The sequence below is a fragment of the Sinohyriopsis cumingii genome, chromosome 3, assembly GCF_028554795.1.
Source record: "Sinohyriopsis cumingii isolate HCF-2022 chromosome 3, ASM2855479v2, whole genome shotgun sequence".
NCBI classification, from domain to species: domain Eukaryota; kingdom Metazoa; phylum Mollusca; class Bivalvia; order Unionida; family Unionidae; genus Sinohyriopsis; species Sinohyriopsis cumingii.
The window spans coordinates 45608273-45631644 of NC_142963.1; the positions used below are offsets into that span (position 1 = coordinate 45608273).

Consider the following 23372-nt stretch of genomic DNA (forward strand, 5'->3'; position numbering starts at 1 on the left):
GTGAGCAGTGTTTTCCTACAAAGGGATGCTCAGTCACCCCGAATGCTGCCGGACTCCTCTGCTGCCCTGGATACAGATGAGAATGACCACTTTTCCAATGGCTATCTACGTGTAGGTTTGTGACTACGACTGCCAGTGGTCACCTCCTCCTCTTCGCCATTCTCCCATCGCCGCATGTCGTTTAAAAAAAGTGCTAGTACAGTCACGTATGTGTTACTCAACAAACACTGTGCGAGCGATCCCATTCTCTCAGCCGCGAGAGCCGGTTCCAGATGGCAAGAATAATCGCTATGGCCAAAAACTGCGTTGGATGCAGTGGGTGGCCACGACTTCTAATGTGCATTATCAATGCCGTTGGCGCTCCACAGAACCTTGCTGGTCTACCATCCCGGCCCTTGGGTCGACTAAGATCTCATCCGCCCAATCAGCAGGGTCAGACCTTATTTGGAAGGGTAGGCAGGTCCTTCTTTTTAACCCATAGGTGAAGCAATGGTCAGTATGACGCCATGGTGTGTCCACACACAGGTGGGTCTGAGTGTCACACCTATTGAGTCCACTGCTGCTCCGATGTCCCCTTCAGTTCAGCCTGGCGTAGAATGATGCCCAGTTGCCATGGGTTATACTGCGGAAGTCTTGGATGTGGAGAGGCGATGTACTGGCAGGGGCAGGCTTACACACTCTGCTCCCCTTTTCGCCACTGGATTTTCAGGGGCAGCCAGCGCAGCTGCTAGAAGCAGGAATTCCAAGCACTAACTACAACTACAATGCTGCACTAGACGCCATTGAGATCTCCACCCTAGAACCACCAGTACTCTTACTTGGAACAAGAAGACACATTTATACACGTAGCTGACTTTGGACACCAGGGTTCTTCTTAACTCCTGATGCGACTTAAATTCTTGGACATGAAACCATCAAAATCTCCACTGTATAACTTCTTTGCTTTGAAAGAATATGATTCTTGGCTCAGCCACAAATCACCTTGTTTTCATTTTTCAAGAAATTAAAAATACCACGAGTAAAAAAATAAAGTAATAAAAAAATGAACCTTGCTCTGAGGTTGTGGCGTCTAGTACATAAATAATTGCGTCATACCGTAACGATCGAAGTGAGTGACAGATTCACGCACATAACTCATAAGTAATTGCGTCATATCGTAACGATCGAAGTGAGTGAGACAGATTCACGCCCATAACTCCTAGGTAATTGCGTCATAATGTAACGATCGAAGTGAGTAAGGCAGATTCACGCCCATAACTCATAAGTAATTGCGTTATATCGTAACGATCGTAGTGACTGAGGCAGATTCACGCACATAACTCATAGGTAATTGCGTAATAATGTAACGATCGAAGTGAGTGAGACAGATTCACGCCCATAAACATTGATTTAGGTGTCGATAAGGTTAAAACCCATTCAGCACAATCCAACAGTCAGCAATTAACACTAAATTATCTACCCAGAAATCAACAAAGAGCCTACTGTTCATCGTTGGCATTCAGTGTATGTCCACTCAGTCGTTGTTCGCCCAGTTGTTAACTGACAATTATCAGCATTCAGTGCTAAATGTTTATTATATAAAACAGTGTTATATCTGATATCATGATTAATTTAAAAAAATAAAGAATGATACATTGTGTCTGCATAATCTTGATGGCCTATATTTTAAACTGAGGATTTTAAATTCAGTTTCAGAATCTCAAAATGGGCCAAATTAATGGTTTATATGTTCGCATCTTGACATGCTGCGATCTTGAGGTAAATATATTAGCTAAATGGATTATTACATACTATAACTTAATGAAAACGACACCATTCAAATAGAGTATTGACTTTTAAGTCCATAGCCTAAACTTTTCACAACACGAGAATATTATTTCAGTTCAAAAGTTTACGTTTAACCAACCAGTACAGTAACATTAACATTATTCATATTAAGTTCTTTAGAGACTTGCTAAAACATGGTAAAGACTTAAAAACTTATTTTGTGTACAAGGATTTCATAATTAGACTATACAATTTTACAATCTTTTTGTCAATTTGTTTTATGAAATCACATTAATATACAAATAAGTTTGCTTGATTTCACACTGTAAATTGTTTTGATTGCATGCACACGAGCGGGTAATTGATTATCCAATCTTCTGAGATATAACCACAAATTTAAAAGGTTGAATTTCGTCCGGAATTTCAAAGATTTTCTTTTTGCCTAGGTGCTCAATGGGGGTATTGAATTATGCCATGCGTAATCGTAAGCAGTGGAGTAGGCGTTCTTCCGGCTAATTTAGATTAGAATCACTTGATACTATGAACGCACCCAGTTTTCCGAAATAAAGAGAATTAATTCTGTCGGGAAATTAAGGTATATTACTCAGAGGAAATTGCCTTAAGAACTGACAGAAAAGACATTGTTACGTGTTCTTTTGCAAAAGCTAATAAAATGGTATAAATCAATTAAATGAATATGTAATATATGTCAATTCATACTGATGGGATATTGCCAAAAGAGAAACCGAATTTGTTTTGTGCTCCTTCTATCACTAAATTGAGACTGAAGTCTCACACGTTGAATTTGCTTTGAAGAATATTATATTACAGTATTTTTTGTTGTTGTTGAAAATTCAATTTCTGCTTTTGTCGAGTCATTGCAGATAAATCTGGCAAGTCCAAATCTGCTATATGAAGAATAATATATATATATATATATATATATATATATATATATATATATATATATATATATATATATATATATATATATATATAATAACAATAAAGAACTAAATATGTTCTGTACCAGTGTCATTTTCGTTGGCTGTACCTGATCTTAAACTTTTAAGATTTCCATTACTTGTTTTTCGCTCTTTCTTTTTGTTTCTTCACAGATGTTATAGCCATACATCTATATTGGCCATGAAACTGTTGTAATCATTCGGCTAAAAGTATCATGAGCACTACCGTAAAAAAATGGTCATGTCTAATGTAAGCTTTGTTCACATGTTGTTCACAAGTGCATTATTAGCAACTATTTTGATCTTGGAATTGAAGGAAATAAAACAAATTATTGGGTGCAATTAAGACATTAGGGTCCAATTTAGGTATCTCCACGTGAAGCATTCGATCAGCTTCGATACTACATGGTACATGTGTCATACAAAACTGCTCTGGCTTAGATGTTTATCTCCACGTGGTTGTTTTCTCTTTCTGTTTCTTCTGTATTTTCGATGTTATATATTATTCCATATTTCCAATGTGATCAATTTTTATATATTTCTAATGCTATCTATTCTTCTGCATTTCCATTTTTATCTATTGAATTGGCTAAATTTTAGAACGTGTCCTCAGACACTAACTAAACAATGGCGCATCTTGCAACAGCAATACAAAATATCGGTAGTCTGCTTGTCAGGTAAAATAAACCCATTACGTTTAGAATATTTACACTTTATTTAAGAATAATATTGGGATGAGTAGAAGTATACAGAGAAGAGCTTAGACAAAACGATTTAAGTTCTAAGTATACAAAACTTTTTCCTTTAAGCTTTCTGTTAGATAGTTGAGTGACTTGGCCTATATTGCTTGAATTCATCAATTTTCTTCCACAGTTCTTCTATGAACTAATCCAGTTTTATTTCGTTTTATTTATATAATATACATCAAATAATTGAAACCTGACCATGTAAAGAATAAAGCATTAACAATAGTTCCTCCAAATGTATTGATGTTGCAATAATTAGTGCATAAGTTATTTGATGATAACACATTTTGATATGGTTGCGAAATGTTAAATCAAATGATTATACTGAAACATATTCTAAACGATTTAGGGGCCCATGTGTCTTGGTGGTCTTAGGCGCACACCTTTACAGACCACCAGGGCCGGCGCCAGACCCGGCCAGACTATCTGGCGCCCTAGGCAAAGTTAGATTCTGGCGCACCTCCCCCCCCCCCCCCCGGAAAATATCAATTTCAAAATTTAAAAACTAATTTTTTTTTTAAAAATGCACCCCCTAAAATCAGCCTAGTTTGCCTATATAGTAGCTCCAGCCCTGCAGACCACTGATACATCTCACCCCTCCTCCTGTGAGTTCAGGTCCCATCTCGATTAACGTGGGTACGTGAGAAAGCTTGCCATTAGCTTCCAGAGTTCTTCTTCCACCAAATAAATTGGCAGCCATATATAGCTTATTACGTGCCGAAAATAGCGTTAAACCCCGCAAATCCAAAATCGATAGAAATAATAAATATAGAATATTGCACTCTGGAAAATAATATTCGTAAATCAACTATTATATAGTTTTCAGTTAAGTTATTGTTATCTACTGAGTAACAAAACTTATATTAGTATTTACCTTTAATAGCACATAAAAATCAAATTGTCTAAAAGATGTAATACTTAAGTTTGGTAGAGGGGGGAAATAAACATAATACATGTTTCTTTATTTCAGGGACATAATATTTCATGTGATCTACTTTTTAAGCCTTTATTCAGTAAAATATGATTGAGCGTAATCAAATTCACGAATAGCAGCTATTGCTTGTGGTGTTCTGAAACCAGAGAAAAAGCTCATAAACTATATTTTTCACTTTTTTCCAAATCTGTACGAAGTATATGCCCCATTCCTATAATTAACTAAAACGGTAAAAGAAATCATCTGATATAATGAGGAAGTCATATAGCAATGCACTTGGAGATGTCAATCCTTTATAATTCCTTCTTACGAGACGAGGATCTTGCTCGGTTTGCTCTCTTAAACATTTTTGTATTTCATCAAATTTTAGTACGTGCTCCAATAATCTTTATACGACTGTCTCTGTACAATTAAGGTTTCTATTTTAAAAATGTCTTTATGTCTACTATTTCTGATTGAAATGCATCAATCCTTTCACAGAATTATTTTTCATCAATACTGGTGTTGATTTCACGATGTTTCTTTTCATCATGTGTTTCTAAAACATGTTTTGATTGGAATCTTTTCTTCTAATTTATTAACATATTTTCTAATCATTTCACTATTTTGTCTAATTCGTCAACACTTCCTTGTACATTCACAGCTTTTCACTGTCAGCGTATTTATTTGCATCTGTTTTAATCGTCAGTTTTAGCAATGAGTTTATCTTTAAGCGTTAAGGAGGTTTTATCTTTGATTGTAATAATCGCATTACCGAAGTCAGTAATATACAACTTGTGTAGGTCGTTCTAATAGCTCCAATGACACTTTCACTCACACTTGTTGCTTGTGATTTCTTTGAAATCAGTATTTCTATATGTAACTGTGACAAAGGATTCGCATTAGTAATCAATTTATCTTCTAACTTTTTCATACCAGCGTTCTTTTTTCCCCCAATTTCTTCGTTTTTTTTTTTTTTTTTTTTTTTTTTGTTGGTCTTTTACTTCTTTCTGCAGTTGTTGAAGTTGAGATTGCAAAGTGATGTCTTTGTTCAAAGAATTTATAATTTTGTTTAAATCAGTAACTATGTAAGATGTTTTACTGTTCCATCCTTTGTTCAATTCAAATCAGTAACTAAGAAAGATGTTTCACTGTTCCATCCTTTCTTCGACGGGACAGTACGCTCTTTGTCCTACACCATATACAGTACTTACTATTATGGTAAATAAATATCAAGACACTAAAATTTCTTGGTTGACGTCTATTTGTTTCCGCAGTTTTGAGATATTTATCTGCTTTTCTCACATAGGATTTGTGCAAAAGGTGTCTATATGTTCACTGTGTTCTCTTCATGTTTGAACATATTTTAAATTATAACTCCCCAAAGCCTTAACTATTCGTGTGGGTCAATATATTTTTGTGTCAATTTGTTTTTGCCATCATAACGTGGAATCAGTCACTTTCCCTCTCTTCCGTTAATGCTGATATTCAGCCTATGTATGACTCCTCTTTGCAATTACTTGGACTATTTACCGTATATGAAATGAAATCACCGTTAATTACTTGTATGGACTATTTACCGTATATGAAATGAAATCACCGTGAAAAGAAATACATTTTAAACAGGTTTTGAATTCAGCTAATATTAGTAGCTGCCGTTGAAGTATATTTTGGTGTTATTGATCTGGCCTATAAAACTGTCAACAGTTTTAAAGTTCAAAAACGCACAAACCAGGCCCGATTCAGTAGATTTGTTTCTGTACAGATTTCTGATTGCTAATCCTAGCAATTTAGATTGTAGTTAGTTTTGTACAATGTTAGAATTTACTAAAAAGTTTGAATTTGTCTAAATCTTTCAATGTCTATGCTTTCTTCATGATCACTTTTTGTAGAGAATCGTTATTTAAATTTCTTCATGTATATTTCAAGATTTAACAATTTGTACACAAATAACGAAAATCATGCATGACAATAATAATTACCTCTGAGTTATCCGTACTCCCAATAAATGACCCCAGAATCATAACAATAAAGCTATTACAACAACAACAAATAATACTAATAATAATAATAATATTAGTAAATAATCATTAATAGTATCGTCCTCAACAGCAACAGTAACAACAATTAATTTTATATTGCCTATTTATCATTACCATTTTTACTGGATTTTGTTGTTATTATTAGTAGTAGTAGTGGTAGTAGATGTTGTTGTTGTTGTTGTTGTACACGGTTGTAATAGTAGTGTAGTAAATTTAGAGTATGTGTACTTGGTTGTAGTGCCCCGTTTTAAGCAATTCTTAGATTTGTGTGATTACTTGTTTGATTATTGGAATTCGGCGCCATGGAAATATTCCTGGCCCGAACTAATGAGCTAATTAATAGGAGCAAACGTCACGGAGTGAAGTGTTAGTGTGTTTCCATGATGTCCTGGTTCACTAGTAGTGAATTCCAACCAAAACCGAATGAATGTCCCTGTCGTAAAATAGTACATATTAAAATCTAGTTGTATACATTGGTAGCGTGACTGCAAGAACAGTACTTACGGTATTAACCGGTAAATTACACAAGGGCATAAATAAAAAGGGACTTGACAGACACCGTTTATGTCGCCATGTGGGCGAATATGGTGCAGTTATATCGGCGAAATGTGCCTGGAAAGCATACATTGACTGGCCTAAGGAGGCGGAGTTAAAATAGTTCCCATTGTTAGGGAGTACTCATATATGTTCTAAGGCGTGAACGGTTGGTGGTACGGAAACATAATGTAGCCGAAACACGCAGATGTACGGTTGATAGATAGTTGGCAGTTTGATTTATCTGTGGTCTTGCATTAATTTGAGGAAAATTTAGGTATAGAATGGACACGTCGGGCTTTCTGATTTACAACTGAGGTTGTATGGAAGTCTTTGGAAAGTCGGGGAAACTTATGACTTCTAGCGAGAATCGCGCCCGGGTTTGACAACCGCTCGGTCAAGTAAATACCCGTGTGCGTGTAACAGTAGCAATAGTAAAAGTGATGGCTATGTAAGATGGAGGAATATTTAATTGTTAGGTGAATTTGCCTCCGTTGATCATCGTTCTTGATTAGCAGTAAAAAAACAAAACAAAATAGACCCTGATCTGCCGGTGAATTATGCTACGGCAGATCAGGATCGTTGTTTTTTTTGCGTTTTGACGCGATTTATAAGCGAGTTTTTATTGCGAAAAATTGTAGATATTTCCATCTGGAAACCATATTTGGTATCCAATTACTTTGTCATCGTTATCATTTTATAAACTCTTTCGTTCATTATATTTGCATACATTTTTATAGCCAATAAGCAACCCACCTTATAGTTATCAACTTAATCAACATTGCCATTCTTATCAATAGGTACTATAACAGCTTTACTCGATAAAAAGTTGGTATTAACTACTTGGAATAATAACATTAAGATTCTCGTTAGAAAGTTTATAATAAAATCAGCAAAGTTAGCAATCGTTTCTGACAGTATATCATTGAACTATGTTGTTTATTTATTTTCAGTGATTTAACAGCCGTTTCTCTTCCATCGATTATTTCGTCACCTGCCGAGACTGGCTCATCATCGTTAGACGGATCAACTCTTCCATAGATTATTTCGTCACCTGCCGAGACTGGCTCATAATCGTTAGACGGGGATCAACTCTTCCATCGATTATTTCGTCACCTGCCGAGACTGGCTCATCATCGTTAGACGGATCAATTATAAATTCATGAAAATCTGAAAAAGTCATTTCAGCATAAGTTACTTGATGGCTAACTTTTCCTTGTAAAATATTGGGTAATTTCTTTCCAGCACAGTCTGTGGATAAATTTAGACCTATTATATTGAAAAGAGTTATGCTTCTTCATCTTCTTCACCTTCTGAATTTTTGTATAAGTTAACCTACCTTTAACAGATTTATTTAAAAATTTGAAACTTGTTTTTAAAAAAGAATTTCATTTAAATGAATATTAAACTCAGTTCGTACTTTCTGAAGGCTTTTATCAAGCAATAAAAGATTTTTTCCGTTTGTTTTGATACTTTCGTTCTCAAAATATTGAAATGCACATTCCAGAATAAGGTTAGTAAAACCATCAACAATACCATGTAATGCATCATGATTCTTTGCACAGGCTAAACTTAAAATTAGGTAATTTACCACTTTATATCTATCATACCAACACGAGACTTTGTTTATAATCGTCCTATATTGACTTCTCACTAAATTTATTCTTCATGTATCCATCAGTAACTTCCAATGCTGAAGCATTGCTGTCTATATTACCTTCAGATTCTATATTAAAATCCACTGATGCTTGATCAAAAAAGGTGCATTTCAATATAGACGCTTGGCATTTAGTGCGCCACAGAAAAGTACACTTCCCAACGTAAATTCCTTTCTAGACAGACCTTTCCCATGTTTCTTATTATTTACTGGTCAGGTGTCTCATATTGTACATTAACTAGTTCAACATGTGACTACGATCTTAACTTAAGTGTTCAATGTTAGTATGGTCGATAACGAAACACTCAGATATCGGTAAGTTAGCAAAGGCGATAACCCTCCATTTTGACTATGGATGCAACATAACTACATATACTCAATGACCCACTGATCCATAACCTATAAACATAGATGTACCTATAAAACTCGCGATATTCTGACTGGATCTTTAAACTTTGGTCACTTAAAACTCTATCTAATAATCTTACCGATAAAGAGAGAAAGCTAACTTAAATAGCATTTTCTATGCACGTGTTAATCGTTAGAATAAATAAACGACGAATGACCATTTTAAATTGGACTCTGTCGACAGCTCTTTTGATTCTGACCCTTATTTCCAATAGTCAAGGTACTCCGCTGGATGACTATGTCTACACCCCGGATGACCACTACAGTTACCAGGAAATCGTATCATTTAGGGGGATTAGATTACACTATGTACACATACAACATGACATCTCAAAAATGGAAAGATGGTAAATACCGGTCTGGAAGAGAATACATATATATGTCTCTATATATTTAATAACATAAATTCCAAGTGTCGTCTTATTGTCGATTTTCTGTGATGACTGCCTGTTGCTGTTTTTGTGTTCTTTGCTTTTTTAAGTGACAACAATAAAATGGAAGGGAAACAACCTAGCTGATTCAGTACCTTGTTATAATCAGGGGAAAATGTAAAATTTGCAACTCCAGACATACACAGAAGCGGAATAATATGGATTCTAACTCCATTTAATTTTTTGCTGGAAACACAATGTTTAATGCAATTCAAACCGATTGACGAGTTTTTAAAAATTCTAATAACTCTGCACAACATAAACATGGCATGATAAGTACGCGAATGTATTTATTCGGATTACCGAAAGAATTCATAAATAATTATAATCTAACAAAATCTGATTTTCAAACTTGTTCTGCATATTGATAAAATTAAAATTTTGACAGCTTAAAATTTGTCTTTTGTACCTCGGAGACACAGACATTTTTTTATTAATGCCTGTGTGCTGGCTTAACCAAGTTCTATCTGTTCTTTAAATTCGTTTTATTATTATTATTATTATTATTATTATTATTATTTGTTATTATTATTTATGTGGCATTACTGTACCAATTTGACTAGCAATTTACATTGGCTTGCGTGCATGAGTTTCCTATGTATTGCTTTCTTTTAGGAAGCGAAACCTTCCTTCCTTGTTGGCCTGTGTATATATTGTCATTGATATTTAGGTATCGTCATAATCCAACGTGGATTCCATACTGGCAATAGCAAAATAATATAAAAGTAACTCTAAACACAAAGGATACTAGGTCTATCTATTGGCCAGTGGAAACAAAACTATTAAAGCGATTTCTATCAATATGTTGCAGAGAGCGCTTTAGATCATCCAATTTGGTGGAATTACTTAACGATTACCATTCCTGACAAAGTGGTGTTTGATTCCGCGTTCCTCTTTATAGATGGTGGTTCAAATGGTCATAGGTAAGTTCGGCGCAACATACGGCTTATTAAAGGATTTCGTTGATCACGTGTGCGATAAAGGTTCACCATTATAATTATATTTGTTAAAGACAATTGACGGATTCATTTCGTGCAAGTGTTGCTTGAATGATAGGTTTTAATCAAACATTTTTTCTTCTCCATAAAGCAACATTTGACGTTCCATATAATGGAGTAGATTAGATAGGAGACACAATTTTCTTCCAAAAATTATACCTGATTTGTCACTTTTCAACTATATGCAAGTGAATTTTGGTAATAATATCTCAATTTAAAAATAATTTTTTTTTATAAATGTTTGCATAAAATTTAAATAAAGCATTTTAATAATCAGTTTATCTCCATTGACCATCTCTCTCTATCTCAATTTCATTTTTGCAACTATAGAAGATAACATCTCTATTTGTCAAATATATTTTACCTTTACGAACAAAATAACATGCATTAACTATAAACATATATACAGTACTTTCAAAAGGTCGTATGTGTTTATATTGTAACAGTCCCCCCAGCGTTACTGATCCTTTTGTTGCATTGACAACAACATTTGCGGCTAGTACTGGGGCAATTGGTGCTGACATTAAGATGGTTCCAAACCAGTCAATTGTTTTCAATGTAAGTAGCAAGAGCAACCCTTAAGTCATATCAGCTCGTAACACAGCTCGCTCGCATTCATTACCCTAATATTTAGGCAGCATTCCGTGATTATCAACTAATTATATAATTTCCTGTTGACGGTATATTTATCACCATGTACGTTATGATCATAACCCAGCTGTTGTTGATGACCAAGTTCCAGACTTATTTAATTTTCTTTGCATCACCCTGATCACCTCTCTGCAGTGTCGCACTAAGGGGGGGGGGGGGGGGGCTGACGGGGCTTTTGCCCCAGGCGCCATTGGTCTTGGTACGGAAGCCAGATATCCTGGGGCGCCAAAACATCTTTGGGCATTAATCGTCGCACCGGGCGCCATTTACCCTTAGTAAGCCACAGCCCTTCTGCTACGGCCAAACAAATAAAAAATAAACAATGGGAATAGATATTACAACTGTTTTGCAAGATGAGACCTACATTATTCATTGATCAACAATTGAGATTATAAACAAGAAAGCGCTCTAAGAAAACAGATACACAACTACCAACCAGCCAATTAAATCAAACCTTTCCCCTATCAGTCCAGTTAACCATATTTCAACTGACCTGTCGGACTATCAGATATAAACGTTTTACTCGTTACCCTACCAAGTCTTGTTGTTTGTGTTAAATCAGCACCCAACCAAGCCAGCCATGATTACCACTTTTGTTACCAAACTCATAAAAAATGATTTTGAACTGTACTGGGTTTTGTTTGGGTGTTACAGTACAAAGGCTACACAGAATACAAGCAAAAAGATTAATGGATACATCAGTTGATTTGTATTTTACTTATATATGACTTTCAACATAGCGGCATAGTGGATTCGTAATATTGCCACAAGTAGTATTGGAGATTGTATCATCAATAAAGCATAACTGTACACATGTGAAAAAGAAAATTGTGGGGACTGTCACCCTTTCTCTGCTTGTTGCTATTACTTAATAATTATATTAATATTAATTCGGGTCACGCATGTACGCTAATTCGCAAAGAGGCATCGTATCATATTAACAGTCAAAGATTAACCAGATAATCATAGAACTCGACAAGATCTATAGTAATACGGTCAGTGAGACGTGCTTCGATAGATCAATTTCAGTAGAAAACATCTTAATATGAAATATTCAAGCACCAAACCGCCAAGATAGAAATTGCAGTGGGAGTGACGTAGCTATGTATTTCAAAACCGATATAACCTCTTTTGAAAAGTAATTTTATTAATATCAAGCACTGGGGCCCTTTGGGATTATTTCCTAATGCAAGAACGTTTTTAACTGGAACATTTTATGTAAAACCAAATTTAGGTAAACTGGACTTAAATCGAACTCTCAACTGAACAGACAAAACAATATTGTAAAATTTAATAATTTTTGAGGACATCCATGAAGACATTGTGCTATCCAGCAGATGTAAAAATATTTCAAAAACCTTTGATGTATTTAGTTTATATGAATTCCTAGTTGCTTATGCCTCAAAAGTAAAGAAATTGGCTCTTATTCCCCACAAACTTTGCTAATGTGACCAGGACAGTGATATTTTGACATTTTCCTATTTTCTAAAACATTACAGATAGATTCAGTGCTGAGTAAACTTGGAGTAACTTCTAGAACTTTCTAGAACTTTCCAGTAATATAAATATTAGTATAAATACAAGGGCCTTAAGCCCACCAGTTAAGTTTATTTCCAGCTGCCTAAGTGGATACATATCTGCATTTTTCTGAAATGGCATCAAGAGGCTGCAAGCATCCGGCAGACGTATTTTACTATGTCTGCGGCCAATTTATCAAGATAAAGAGGAGCAAGGCGAGCGCTTCCACTAGGATCTACTGAACATCGAACGCCGCTACCAAGGATAGTATAACGAGAACATGATGAGAGACTACATTTTAGGGCTGATTCGTGAATTTGATTTACAGTATAATTGTAAATCTCGAAAAACTACTCACTTCTAAATCTTTGGGGGTCATTTTTGTATTATTTAGAGTATAAATACGTGTTAATTTTGATTCATCTATGGGTTTTTTTTCTTCTGACTTTATATGAAAATTCGCCCGTTTTCTCATTGAAAATAGGTACATTTCAAAATATCACTGTCCTAGTCACAAAAACAAAGTTAATAGGGAATAATAGCCATTTTCTATACTTTTGATGCCTAAGCAAATAGGAAACAGCACTTACTACCCGGGAACAATCACAGCGATACATTGATCGACCTAATAGTTACGAGTGGTACACAACATTATTAGGAAAAAGGGGTCTTATATCCTCTGTTTAGTGATCATAGTCTGTATATTGCTCCACAAACATTATGACTGCCTGCTAACATAGCTTTAAATGAAAAGTATGCGACTATACATCAGCTAATTATAAACTATACAAAGCTAATTGGAAATTCTTGAATCTTTGGATAGATGAACAGGTATTTAAGATCTCTGCCAATATATTATGGGCAGGTCAATTCCTATATTCCAGTAAAATAATAATTCATTCGAGATATTACCTGGATGCACACTATCATTAGGAAATTAATTCAGCAACGGAAAAGCATCCATTGCTTGAGTAAAAGAACACATCTTTCTTTAGACTGGGCCAAATTCGGTGATATTAGAAGCCGAAAAATAATCGCCGTAAGAGGTGCCACACTTTAGTATTTCAACAAATTAGCTAATGAACTCCACGATGCTAATACTATCCCAAACATGTGATGGAATATAGCCAAGACATATTCAAAGCAAAGTAGAAAATAAGAGTATGCACCTCTTGTACGTAATGACCAATGTTTTTTTTTTTTTTTTATGATAAATCAGACTTATTTAATTGTTCTGAACAGCCCATTGCAGACAATACTTTACTAAGTACCCTTCAATACGCCTTCCTTACACGGGACATACTAATATTCAGATTTGCAGAAATAATATATAAGTAGCACTTTCAAATCTCAGCATCAACAAAGCATGGGAACCTGATGAGCTCCACCCTAGGGATGGATCCTGATGAACTCCATCCTAGGCTACATTCAGAAGGCACGCTAATAACGATATTCGTCCGACAGAGAGAGAGAGAGGGGGGGGGGTTGGGGTGGTGAAATGGGGTGGGGTGGGGTGGGAGAAAGAGAATTTTTGTTCCTTGTAGCATAGATTGTGTTTTATCTATTTGCAGGCCGATCCGGAAAAGAAGGAAAGGAAGGAAGATGCCATAATAGCGTGGACATGGAAAACATTTATTTTAACAAACTCATTGGACCCTGAATTCCTTCTGAGAATGGCAACGACAAAAGTAAGACGAAATATTATTGTGCAAATAATCTTTTGCTGCAACTATATTTTTTGGCCCTGTTTTCGCCGGCTTAGCTGGCGCGTGGCGACGGTTACCTAGTCCATAGCCTAGATTGCTGGCGCCAGCTATTTACGAAAATTTTCTAAACCAGGCCAGGTAGCAGTAGTCAAAATATAAAACTGGTATTCAGTGAATTGAGAACAATTAAATGGACATTAGGTTTGGTGGTAACTATTCTATTGTTTCAATGTCTTATGATGTGTTGGTATGTATATACTTAACATAATACCATCCAAACGTGTGTGGCATTGATAATTAAAGTTATAATCCATTAAAGCATGTGTATCATCGGTATTTAAAGTTTTAATTCATTAAAGCATGTTTGTATTGATAATTAATGAAGTAATAGAAGTGGGGCCAAATTATGTGCATTCATTTTGTGCTTTTTTTTTTTTTTTGTTGACTGAATGATTTTATCCTAAAAGGGGCGATAATAAATATATCATCTCACGTATGGTATTTAAATCTTGAATATGAATTAATTGCAAAAAGAAAGCTCAGACTTGAAATAATGAGGTGATTTGGAGGTATAGGTGTCACCATTGCAACAATTAAGAAAATACCAATACACCAGTAAGTGATAAATATTACTTATTTGTTTGTGGAAAAAAATCCAAAGTGTCTATATGCAGTTCATGTGTGACATTTGATGTCACTCTTGACAACAATTAACCAACTGGTCATGGGACTTTGATGACTTCATTCTTTGTAGAAAAAAAAAAACGTGTCACAATTTAGTTCATATGGGGTAAAATGATATCATGGTGTAAGAGGACATTGGTTTTAGAATGTGTTGTAATATGTCATTAAACATGAGAGATGAGAAAATGATATAGAAAAATAATAAATGGGTCATTTACTGGGAAACATTCTCCTTTTTATACTTAAATAGGACGATAAATGACCATTATGATAAGCGTTAAATAGGCTTTTAGGTGCTTACAATATGTGACTAAATATCTACTTTGGCTACCTAGCCTGGCTCAGACAATTATCTTCAATGGCCAACCTCGGCTGCCTATCCTGGCTCAGACAATTATCTTCAATGGCTAACCTCGGCTACCTTGCCTGGCTCAGACAATTCTCTTCAATGACCAGCACTGGCTACCTAGTTAAGCCCAGACAATTCTCTTCAATGGCTATCATCGGCTACCTGGCCTGTAGCCTATGTAACCGTCGCCGGATGCCTAGCACACAACCGTATCGATAGTAATCTGGAATAGTATGCATTATACAACGGTTAACCAGATTATGGTAAAATAGTCATAATTAATAGTATTTTTTAATAAGTAAAACTTGGAATATAAAAGATCTAGGAATTAAAGTAGAATTATTTTTTGCAGTATGATTTTAAACCATTTGAATGCTGGATTACATATGCTTGTCGTAAGGGTGATTAATTTTTTTAAAATAAATTTTAATTAGCTATTTTATGAATAATATGACACCAGCACATTGTTCTTATGTTTCAACATCAATTGTTTTATTATTTAGTATGTGTGATATCCTTGTAGGTACCACGTATTGGATTTGAGAAATTTTCTTTAGCACTTTGTAACTTCAGAGATGTAGAATAGACCCGATAATATCTGCTCATGCCGTAAGACCGGCCACTGGAGCCATTAACCGCGATATGTCATTGATTTGCATGTCGATCTCACGACTGTAAGGATAAGCGCTCGAGTCTTACCATATTCCTATATGTGTCTTGTGTAGTTGACAATATTTGCAGTCAATGGTGAAAAATAGTTATATTTTGTATATCTTAGGATTTGTTATTATTTAATATCTATTTGTAATTATAAGAATTGAACGTCATACTTGTACAGGATTTGCAGTCAAAGGACGTCTACACAGTGTGAGGTCAATTCCCAGTCTTCATGACTTCATGAATTGTGGACAATATTATGTTATAGTCCTGATAACTTGGTGCATCACATGGTCCATTCTGGTCAATTAATATAATACTTTATTTTTCTGTTTGGTATATATTATTAACTTAAATTAATAACACACGTATTTCTTGATTTCATTAAGGGTCATATGCTACATAATATCTTACTTCATGAATGTTTACATTGACGGCAAAATTCCATCTTAATATTCGGATGATTGCGAGGGATATTTGTGTTCTTCTGGACACCTTGTAATGGTCCTTTGACGACAGTTGTTGGTTAGATTGAAGATACCGCGAATCGTATTGCACCATGGCATGATCCTTATGGTTGAACTTAAATCTTTTGCCTGAACAATTCGTTTTCCATATATTCATCCTCATCATTTCACCTTTTATTCTGCATTGTTGTGTAGCTTGGATTCAACTCTTTTAAATTGTTTCATTTAATCATTTTCTCTAGAATCTTCATCACCACTATCGGTCTCTGGGAGGATGGACATTTGCTTGTGGTGACTATTATGAACTTAATATCACACGAGAACTAGATAATCCCAACACACAGACGATGGCCAATATTATCGACCCAATATATGAGTTTATTGTAATAATCTCGTACAGAATTGTATGTTTATCATGTTCGGTACACAGTTTGTATAGCTGAAATAGATAACCGATAATATTTGCCCACCTGGAGTTTGTATTAATGAAGACACACAGTTACTTTATGACCTATTAATAAGAATAATGATATTGCAGGAAAACTTAAATGATAATGTTGTTTATATAGGGTTTAAGTGATAGCAAATGAATGCGGTTAGGACCTACTAACACAGACAGATGAGATCTGAAATAGTTACAACACATGACTGGCAATCTTTGCTCACCGGTAATTGTGTAATATCCAAGGACAGGAAGGTGGGTGCAAATAAAGTAAATGCTCGTAGGATTATTGAAGGCTAACATGTTGTATCAACATGTCATAAATTATGAACTTCGAAAAGTGACCATTTTAAGAGACATAATAAACACTAAATGTTTAGCATCATCGGTATATGTTCTCAAAAAGAAATAAATAAAAACCCTTAATATTAAAGCATACAATGATAGATTCATTAGTAAGCACAAGTATATCATTACCACTGGTTTAGGGTGCAATATTATCACTGCTTCGTTCTTTCGAATAATCAGACTTGTTTGTAAAAATGTGCAATATAAATCATTTTTTCTAATGGATCAAATTATGTAAAGAATTTGTCTTATTCATTCAAGAAAAAAAATCACGAGTTATTAAGCTCTGTAGGTTACTTTACAAGCTCGATTTTGTGCATTACGTTTATTTATGCCGATACCGATAAAGGCGAACAGAAAAAGTCGGCCATCGTGTTAGCCCATGAATTCAATCATTGGTAGCTGATTTCGTTGAAGTTATAGTTGTTGCAACGCGTATAATTGATACTTTATCAACGTACCTTGCCTGACATCCGCACCAAGGACTATAAATATTCATGCAAAAGCGTAAAAGAAAAACAAATCCATGAATAAGACATTCAGATTCATAGTGTATGATAATATTAAGAAATTTATCATAACATGTACCTTGTACTTAAGCAATACAAATTGATAGATCCAAAAAGGTTTACATGTATTATGGAATCCGTTCTTAAATGCTTTCTATTGTAATATAAGGCTATTCTGCATGGTGTGGTAATTTATTACTTGGTAATAATCGTTTATACGAGAGAATTGTCAATAATATGAAGACATATTATCTGCAACTAATATGCATCAGTATGCAAATGTGGCATAGTGAATTCAATGTGGCAATGCCTAAAAGAAAACCTTTACTGAACTGCTAAATAATTCTCAATATATTCTTTTGATGACAATTTTTGTGATTTTTACCCCCTAAAAGAGAAAACATTTTCAACGACGATTTAAATCTCGGATACACCTCTGAGATGAGTGAGGCTGGTCCTACTGTCATTTTTTCTTTACAGGCCGATCACTTGCATTTAGGGCTTTAATGTGCGACTTGTGGTGACAAATAAGTCAATGAACACGGGCAGCGTTACGGAAAAGGATTGACATATATCATTTTTACACACAGAATGATAAATAAATTATCAGATTTTCTTTCTTGTTCTAGAAAACTTCCTAATGCAGAGCACAGCTGCGCTGGACACGAGACTAGCCTTTTCTCGGCATAAGGGAATTTTTCCTGTCTGTTGTGTTGGTAATGAAATCAGTCTAGAAATCCATCAAGTATCAGCGGAAATTTTAGTTTCGTTTGTGGCGATATTAAAAGATTCAAGATGAACTCTTGCATTTAATATATAAAAAAAACACATAATGTGTTGCAGATGTAACAATAAAAAATTCTAATCATTACATTGCATTACAGGAAGGGTGAAGAATATGTTGGAGGGTGTTGGATTATTTGCCCAAATGGGTTTGGCATTGTACGTAATTTGCATTATATTCACCGAACTGCTTTATAGTATTTAAGACAAAGTGTCAAATCAGAGTAAAGTTGCCTTTATTATGTCTATGAAAGAGTTTCCATGTATCCATGAAAGACTTGAAATATGACAGTATTTTTCCGTTTCACTTTTTATAAATAGACTTAGTGACGTGTACTATGTTGCTATTACAGAATGAACCTGTCCCTATAATGGACTGGATTAAATTGTTTATATATATATCGTTATTTTATGTTAAGTATAGTATAAAATATATTAAGTTGTTTGTGTTACATTTATTGCTATCAGTTACCTATTATTCGATAACATGTCTCACCTGATAATGATTTGTCCATCTACAAACATATTTCTTCACCCAAAAGCCATCAGTGTAAATTTTTGTTGAGAAATCGAAAGTTCCGTAATGGTAAGAATTTATGGACGTCTTCGGTCTTTGATATGTTTTACATTATTTTGGTTCTCAATTTATTGAAAAAGATAAGTACTTCACACGTGATCTACTAAAGTCACAAGGATTTGTGAAAATGTTGGTTTAATGAAATAATGATTTTGAAGTAATGAAAAATAAAATAAAACTGATGTGATTACCGCATTTTATTCAGACGCTTAACGGAGGTAAAATTTTGGCTCACACTGGATAGACTATGACGATTCATGTATACCATGCACAGACACTCGATGGAAAAAGGTAGGTAAGCTGTATCACGTGATTCTTTTATGCGCATTACCTGCATGTGAGTTAATATTTTCTGATGTATTCTGTACTTATAAACAATTTTCTTACAAATGATATGAAAATTAAAAATGCACAGTACGTATCACTGTGTGAACCTATGCCTATTGTTACGGTTTTGTGCAATTACTATATTAATGTCGAATCGTGTTGCCTCAAACGATGACGCTTCAGTGACCCGAACTGAATTTTAAGACACTGAAAACTCTCCGAAAATGATATGAGACCTTCCTGACTCGAAATACAAACTCTTTTCTTCACCTGACTCAATGGCACCAAAGGAGGTTAGAGATGTTAGTTGGATATATCATATAAAATAAATAGGTTTTTTTTTCAAGTATCATATTTGCGGTTTCCTCAGATATAAATGTTTATGCTCGATTCAGCTCCATACACGTAAATCAGCACGTCGTAAAAGTATTCGTTTGAAAGTAATCTTTTCATATATCCAGTTATTTGACATTTTGGTGCGACGTGTAGTGAAATTTATTGGAATGTCTTTTCTTTGGATTTTAAAACATTTTGGAAATTAATAATTTCGACTCATTTTGAAAAAATGGAAAAAACTGAATGGCATCATCAAAGAGAGAAACTATGGGTCGCAACTTTTTTAAAGTAATGAGCCAGACGTTCAACCGTTGTTTTTAATTAGATATTACTTGCGTTAATTCAAATTTCAGGAGAGACTTCAGACTTTTAAGAGGGACCCCTGGAAATCCACGCAAGCCTCAAATCCATCCAGTAATATGGCTGACCCAAGACGTGATATTTTTGGTGAATTACTTTTCTTTTCCATATCCTAAAATACCACCTCATTTCTATGCATCAAAGCAATATCTGGGGGGAAATGTGTACGTACAAACTTTGAATATTATCATCTATATCGGCTATTGTGTGGTCATTTGTATTGATCATTTTTTATTTTCACTGGCTACAGATGTTTCTCTTTGGATGGCAAGCAAGCAGCTAAACGGCTATATGTCGTTTATATTTAAGAAATAATAACAATATTTCCACGCAAATCACTTACAAAGATAGCTTCTTCTCTTTACGTTCCATTGATATATGTATACTGTTACACACACATATCTATATATCGACAAACACAAATATTTTTTACAGATAATAGTAAAACCTTGCAGGTGCCCTACAGTATGGCAGCCTATAACATCAACTTAACTGGGACTTTAATGCTTTGTTAAGTGACACTAGAGCCCCAAATCTGCATCCTACATAATTATTATTTGCCGAACAATTATAGCTATATCCAACATCTATAGGGACCATGTTTATCGGGAAGGATGGGGGGGGGGGGGGAGTCATTGGGTTGGGTTAGGGGGCAGGCGGTACCAGTAGTCAATATTAAAATATCTTCTTCATGAGCATGTTCTTCCTTAACAGAGTATCTGACTTGATTATTCTGGAGACTAGTGTAACAAGGAAATACACCGTATATATCATTTTGTGGTTTGGTTGAATCTATCCAAGATACAGCCTTGTTACAAGGTTATATTGCTGAAATCGAACGCGCCACTTGATAAATTCGAAATATACATACAATCGTGAAATGGATTTTAATAAAGAACTGCAGTATGCCAAAGAAATGTTGTAATTCTTTGTTCGGTTGTCTATAATTATTAAAACTATTTTAACTTTTTCTTACCTCTTGTCCTAAGGATAACGGACTGTTTGAAGTTGAGTTTAAAAATCCAACGGAGGGATGGCTCGCATTTTTTATTCAGGCATTCTTTAAATCTGAATGCATTGATATTTGATGTTTCGTGACTGGATTAAAATCATACATGAACTTAAAAATATAAATTTCATTGTTTTAATTTAAAGAAATAAAAGAAATGCAACAAATGCGACAGTAACTAATTTTGTAGCAACATAAGGAAGATAACATATTTACACAACAGACAAATGACAGGTCAGAAGTCGTATCGTCAGAAACAAAATGCTTTTAATGTTTATAATTGTTAGTTCACAGTCTCATGTTATAAAAAGCATTCCATTGATTTTCTGACCCATCAAGATATAACATCCTGTAACTATTTTAAAATGTAAAACATGAATCCTGTGAAAATCGAACCCTGACTAAAACCATGTATTACCCATTTCGACTTCTTCTCAATATATACTCCGAATGTTATCTGGCCACTGAAGTGTTTGAATTCAACCGGTTTCCCTGTACGTACTGAACAATCATGTGCATATTCAGGTGACCTTTCCGGGGCTGATAGGCTCTGTGTTAGAATTCACCACCGAAGCTATGATCATTCCAAGCATGTTTCCTTTCGAAGACTGCCACGGAGAGACGTGCTATGGAGAGCTTGTTTAATGGATACTAAATAGTGAGACTGGTTAGTCAAATACCAGCAGATGTTACAGGAAACTCTGGCAGTTTAGACGACATTATAATAATATTTATTTAAAATATTACATTTCTTGAGACAATGTGGCATTTTATTTTAATTTCTGAGTAATAATAAATTATGTATCTGTCGAATATCTAAGCGCATGCGTTTTTCATGTGTATAGTACGAATGCAATTCAACAGCCAATATATTTTAAAGATTATGATATATTAATACAACTTTTACCTTATTCGTCAAGCAAACCCAAACTTAGCTTTGCTAAAAGAATTTAATTTGGGAGAAAGTTGTATTGCCAAATGAAATGAGTTACCAAGAGGAAAGTTCAGGGACACTTCTGTGTGCAAATATACAATGAAATTCGTGCAATTTAAACCGGAGGCGAAAAGCAGAGAATTCCAAAGATTCACATTTTGTTAGCACAAGAAAGCAGAAACGATATTTTGTCAAGGTTAGCATCCATGCGAAACAGTTTTCGAGATGTCAGGCCATAGCATGCATACTTATAGTGAACAAATCTTAGTGAGTCAGGGACCAAAGCCCCCGCTTGAAAAACTTACTCCTTACGTAGCGTGTACAAGTAAGTCAAGGTATGTAAAAATTATACCCCAAGCAGTTTGAACAAGTGTGTTTTGTGCATGCGCCATCTGTAAAACCATATTTTTTTTGTTACCAAGCCTAAATTTACAAGCCAGTACAACAGGCCAGTAACTAGTAAAGCCCACGTCTCCTGGTTGGTTAGTCTGTGACGGCATTTGCACAATAGTGACATAATTCCCAAAACGATTACTTCAGATGCTCCCCTCCTCCAAAATGCTGAGATTCGATGGTAGCTTTGCATCAATCGGCGTGGAATGGGAAAAGAAATTATTACTCCTTTTTAAAATTGCTGGTTGTGTGTGTGCGTGCGTGCGTGCGTGCGTGCGTGCATTTGGAGTTTTAACGTAGCTTTAAAAAATCAATATTTAACTGTGAAAGCGTGTGAGAGGTGAGTTGAAATATTGCTAGTACATCATATTTAGAAATAATCAAGATATTTATATAATGATGTGATCTATTAATAAGCCCTTTCGATGTTCAATTGAAAATCACTTTTTTTAATTCACTGCTCTTGTTGTTCAACTGGAGCACAATTTACTGCCATTGATATTTGTTCTAAGATATTATTAGATACAATAAAAAATTAAAAAATACAAACATATTTTTTTTAAAGCAGTATAAATGACAATAAGTACATGAGTAGTGTTTGGATATGAAAATTAAACCAACAACAATAGGCAGGTATATCGTCATATATACATAAAAGAGGAGTCTTTAAAACGGTATGAATATTGCTGTACAAGAAAGTTTTTTATTAAGTGAACAGTACGTCATTGCAGCCAATCAAAATACTCATTGTTTTAAAATCGTCTACTATACAGTAAATCTCGATCACGTAATTCAACGAAAACTTACTTGGAGCTAAATCAGTACTGTATTGAGGATGTGGCAATGTTTATATGCTCTGCT

The 23372-nt window shown here is 34.7% G+C and overlaps 1 pseudogene; it reads left to right on the top strand.

Moving 5' to 3' along the window:
* Positions 1–7928: 7928 nt before the first annotated feature.
* LOC149802786 (autocrine proliferation repressor protein A-like) lies at positions 7929–15955 on the top strand (annotated as a pseudogene).
* Positions 15956–23372: the final 7417 nt, after the last annotated feature.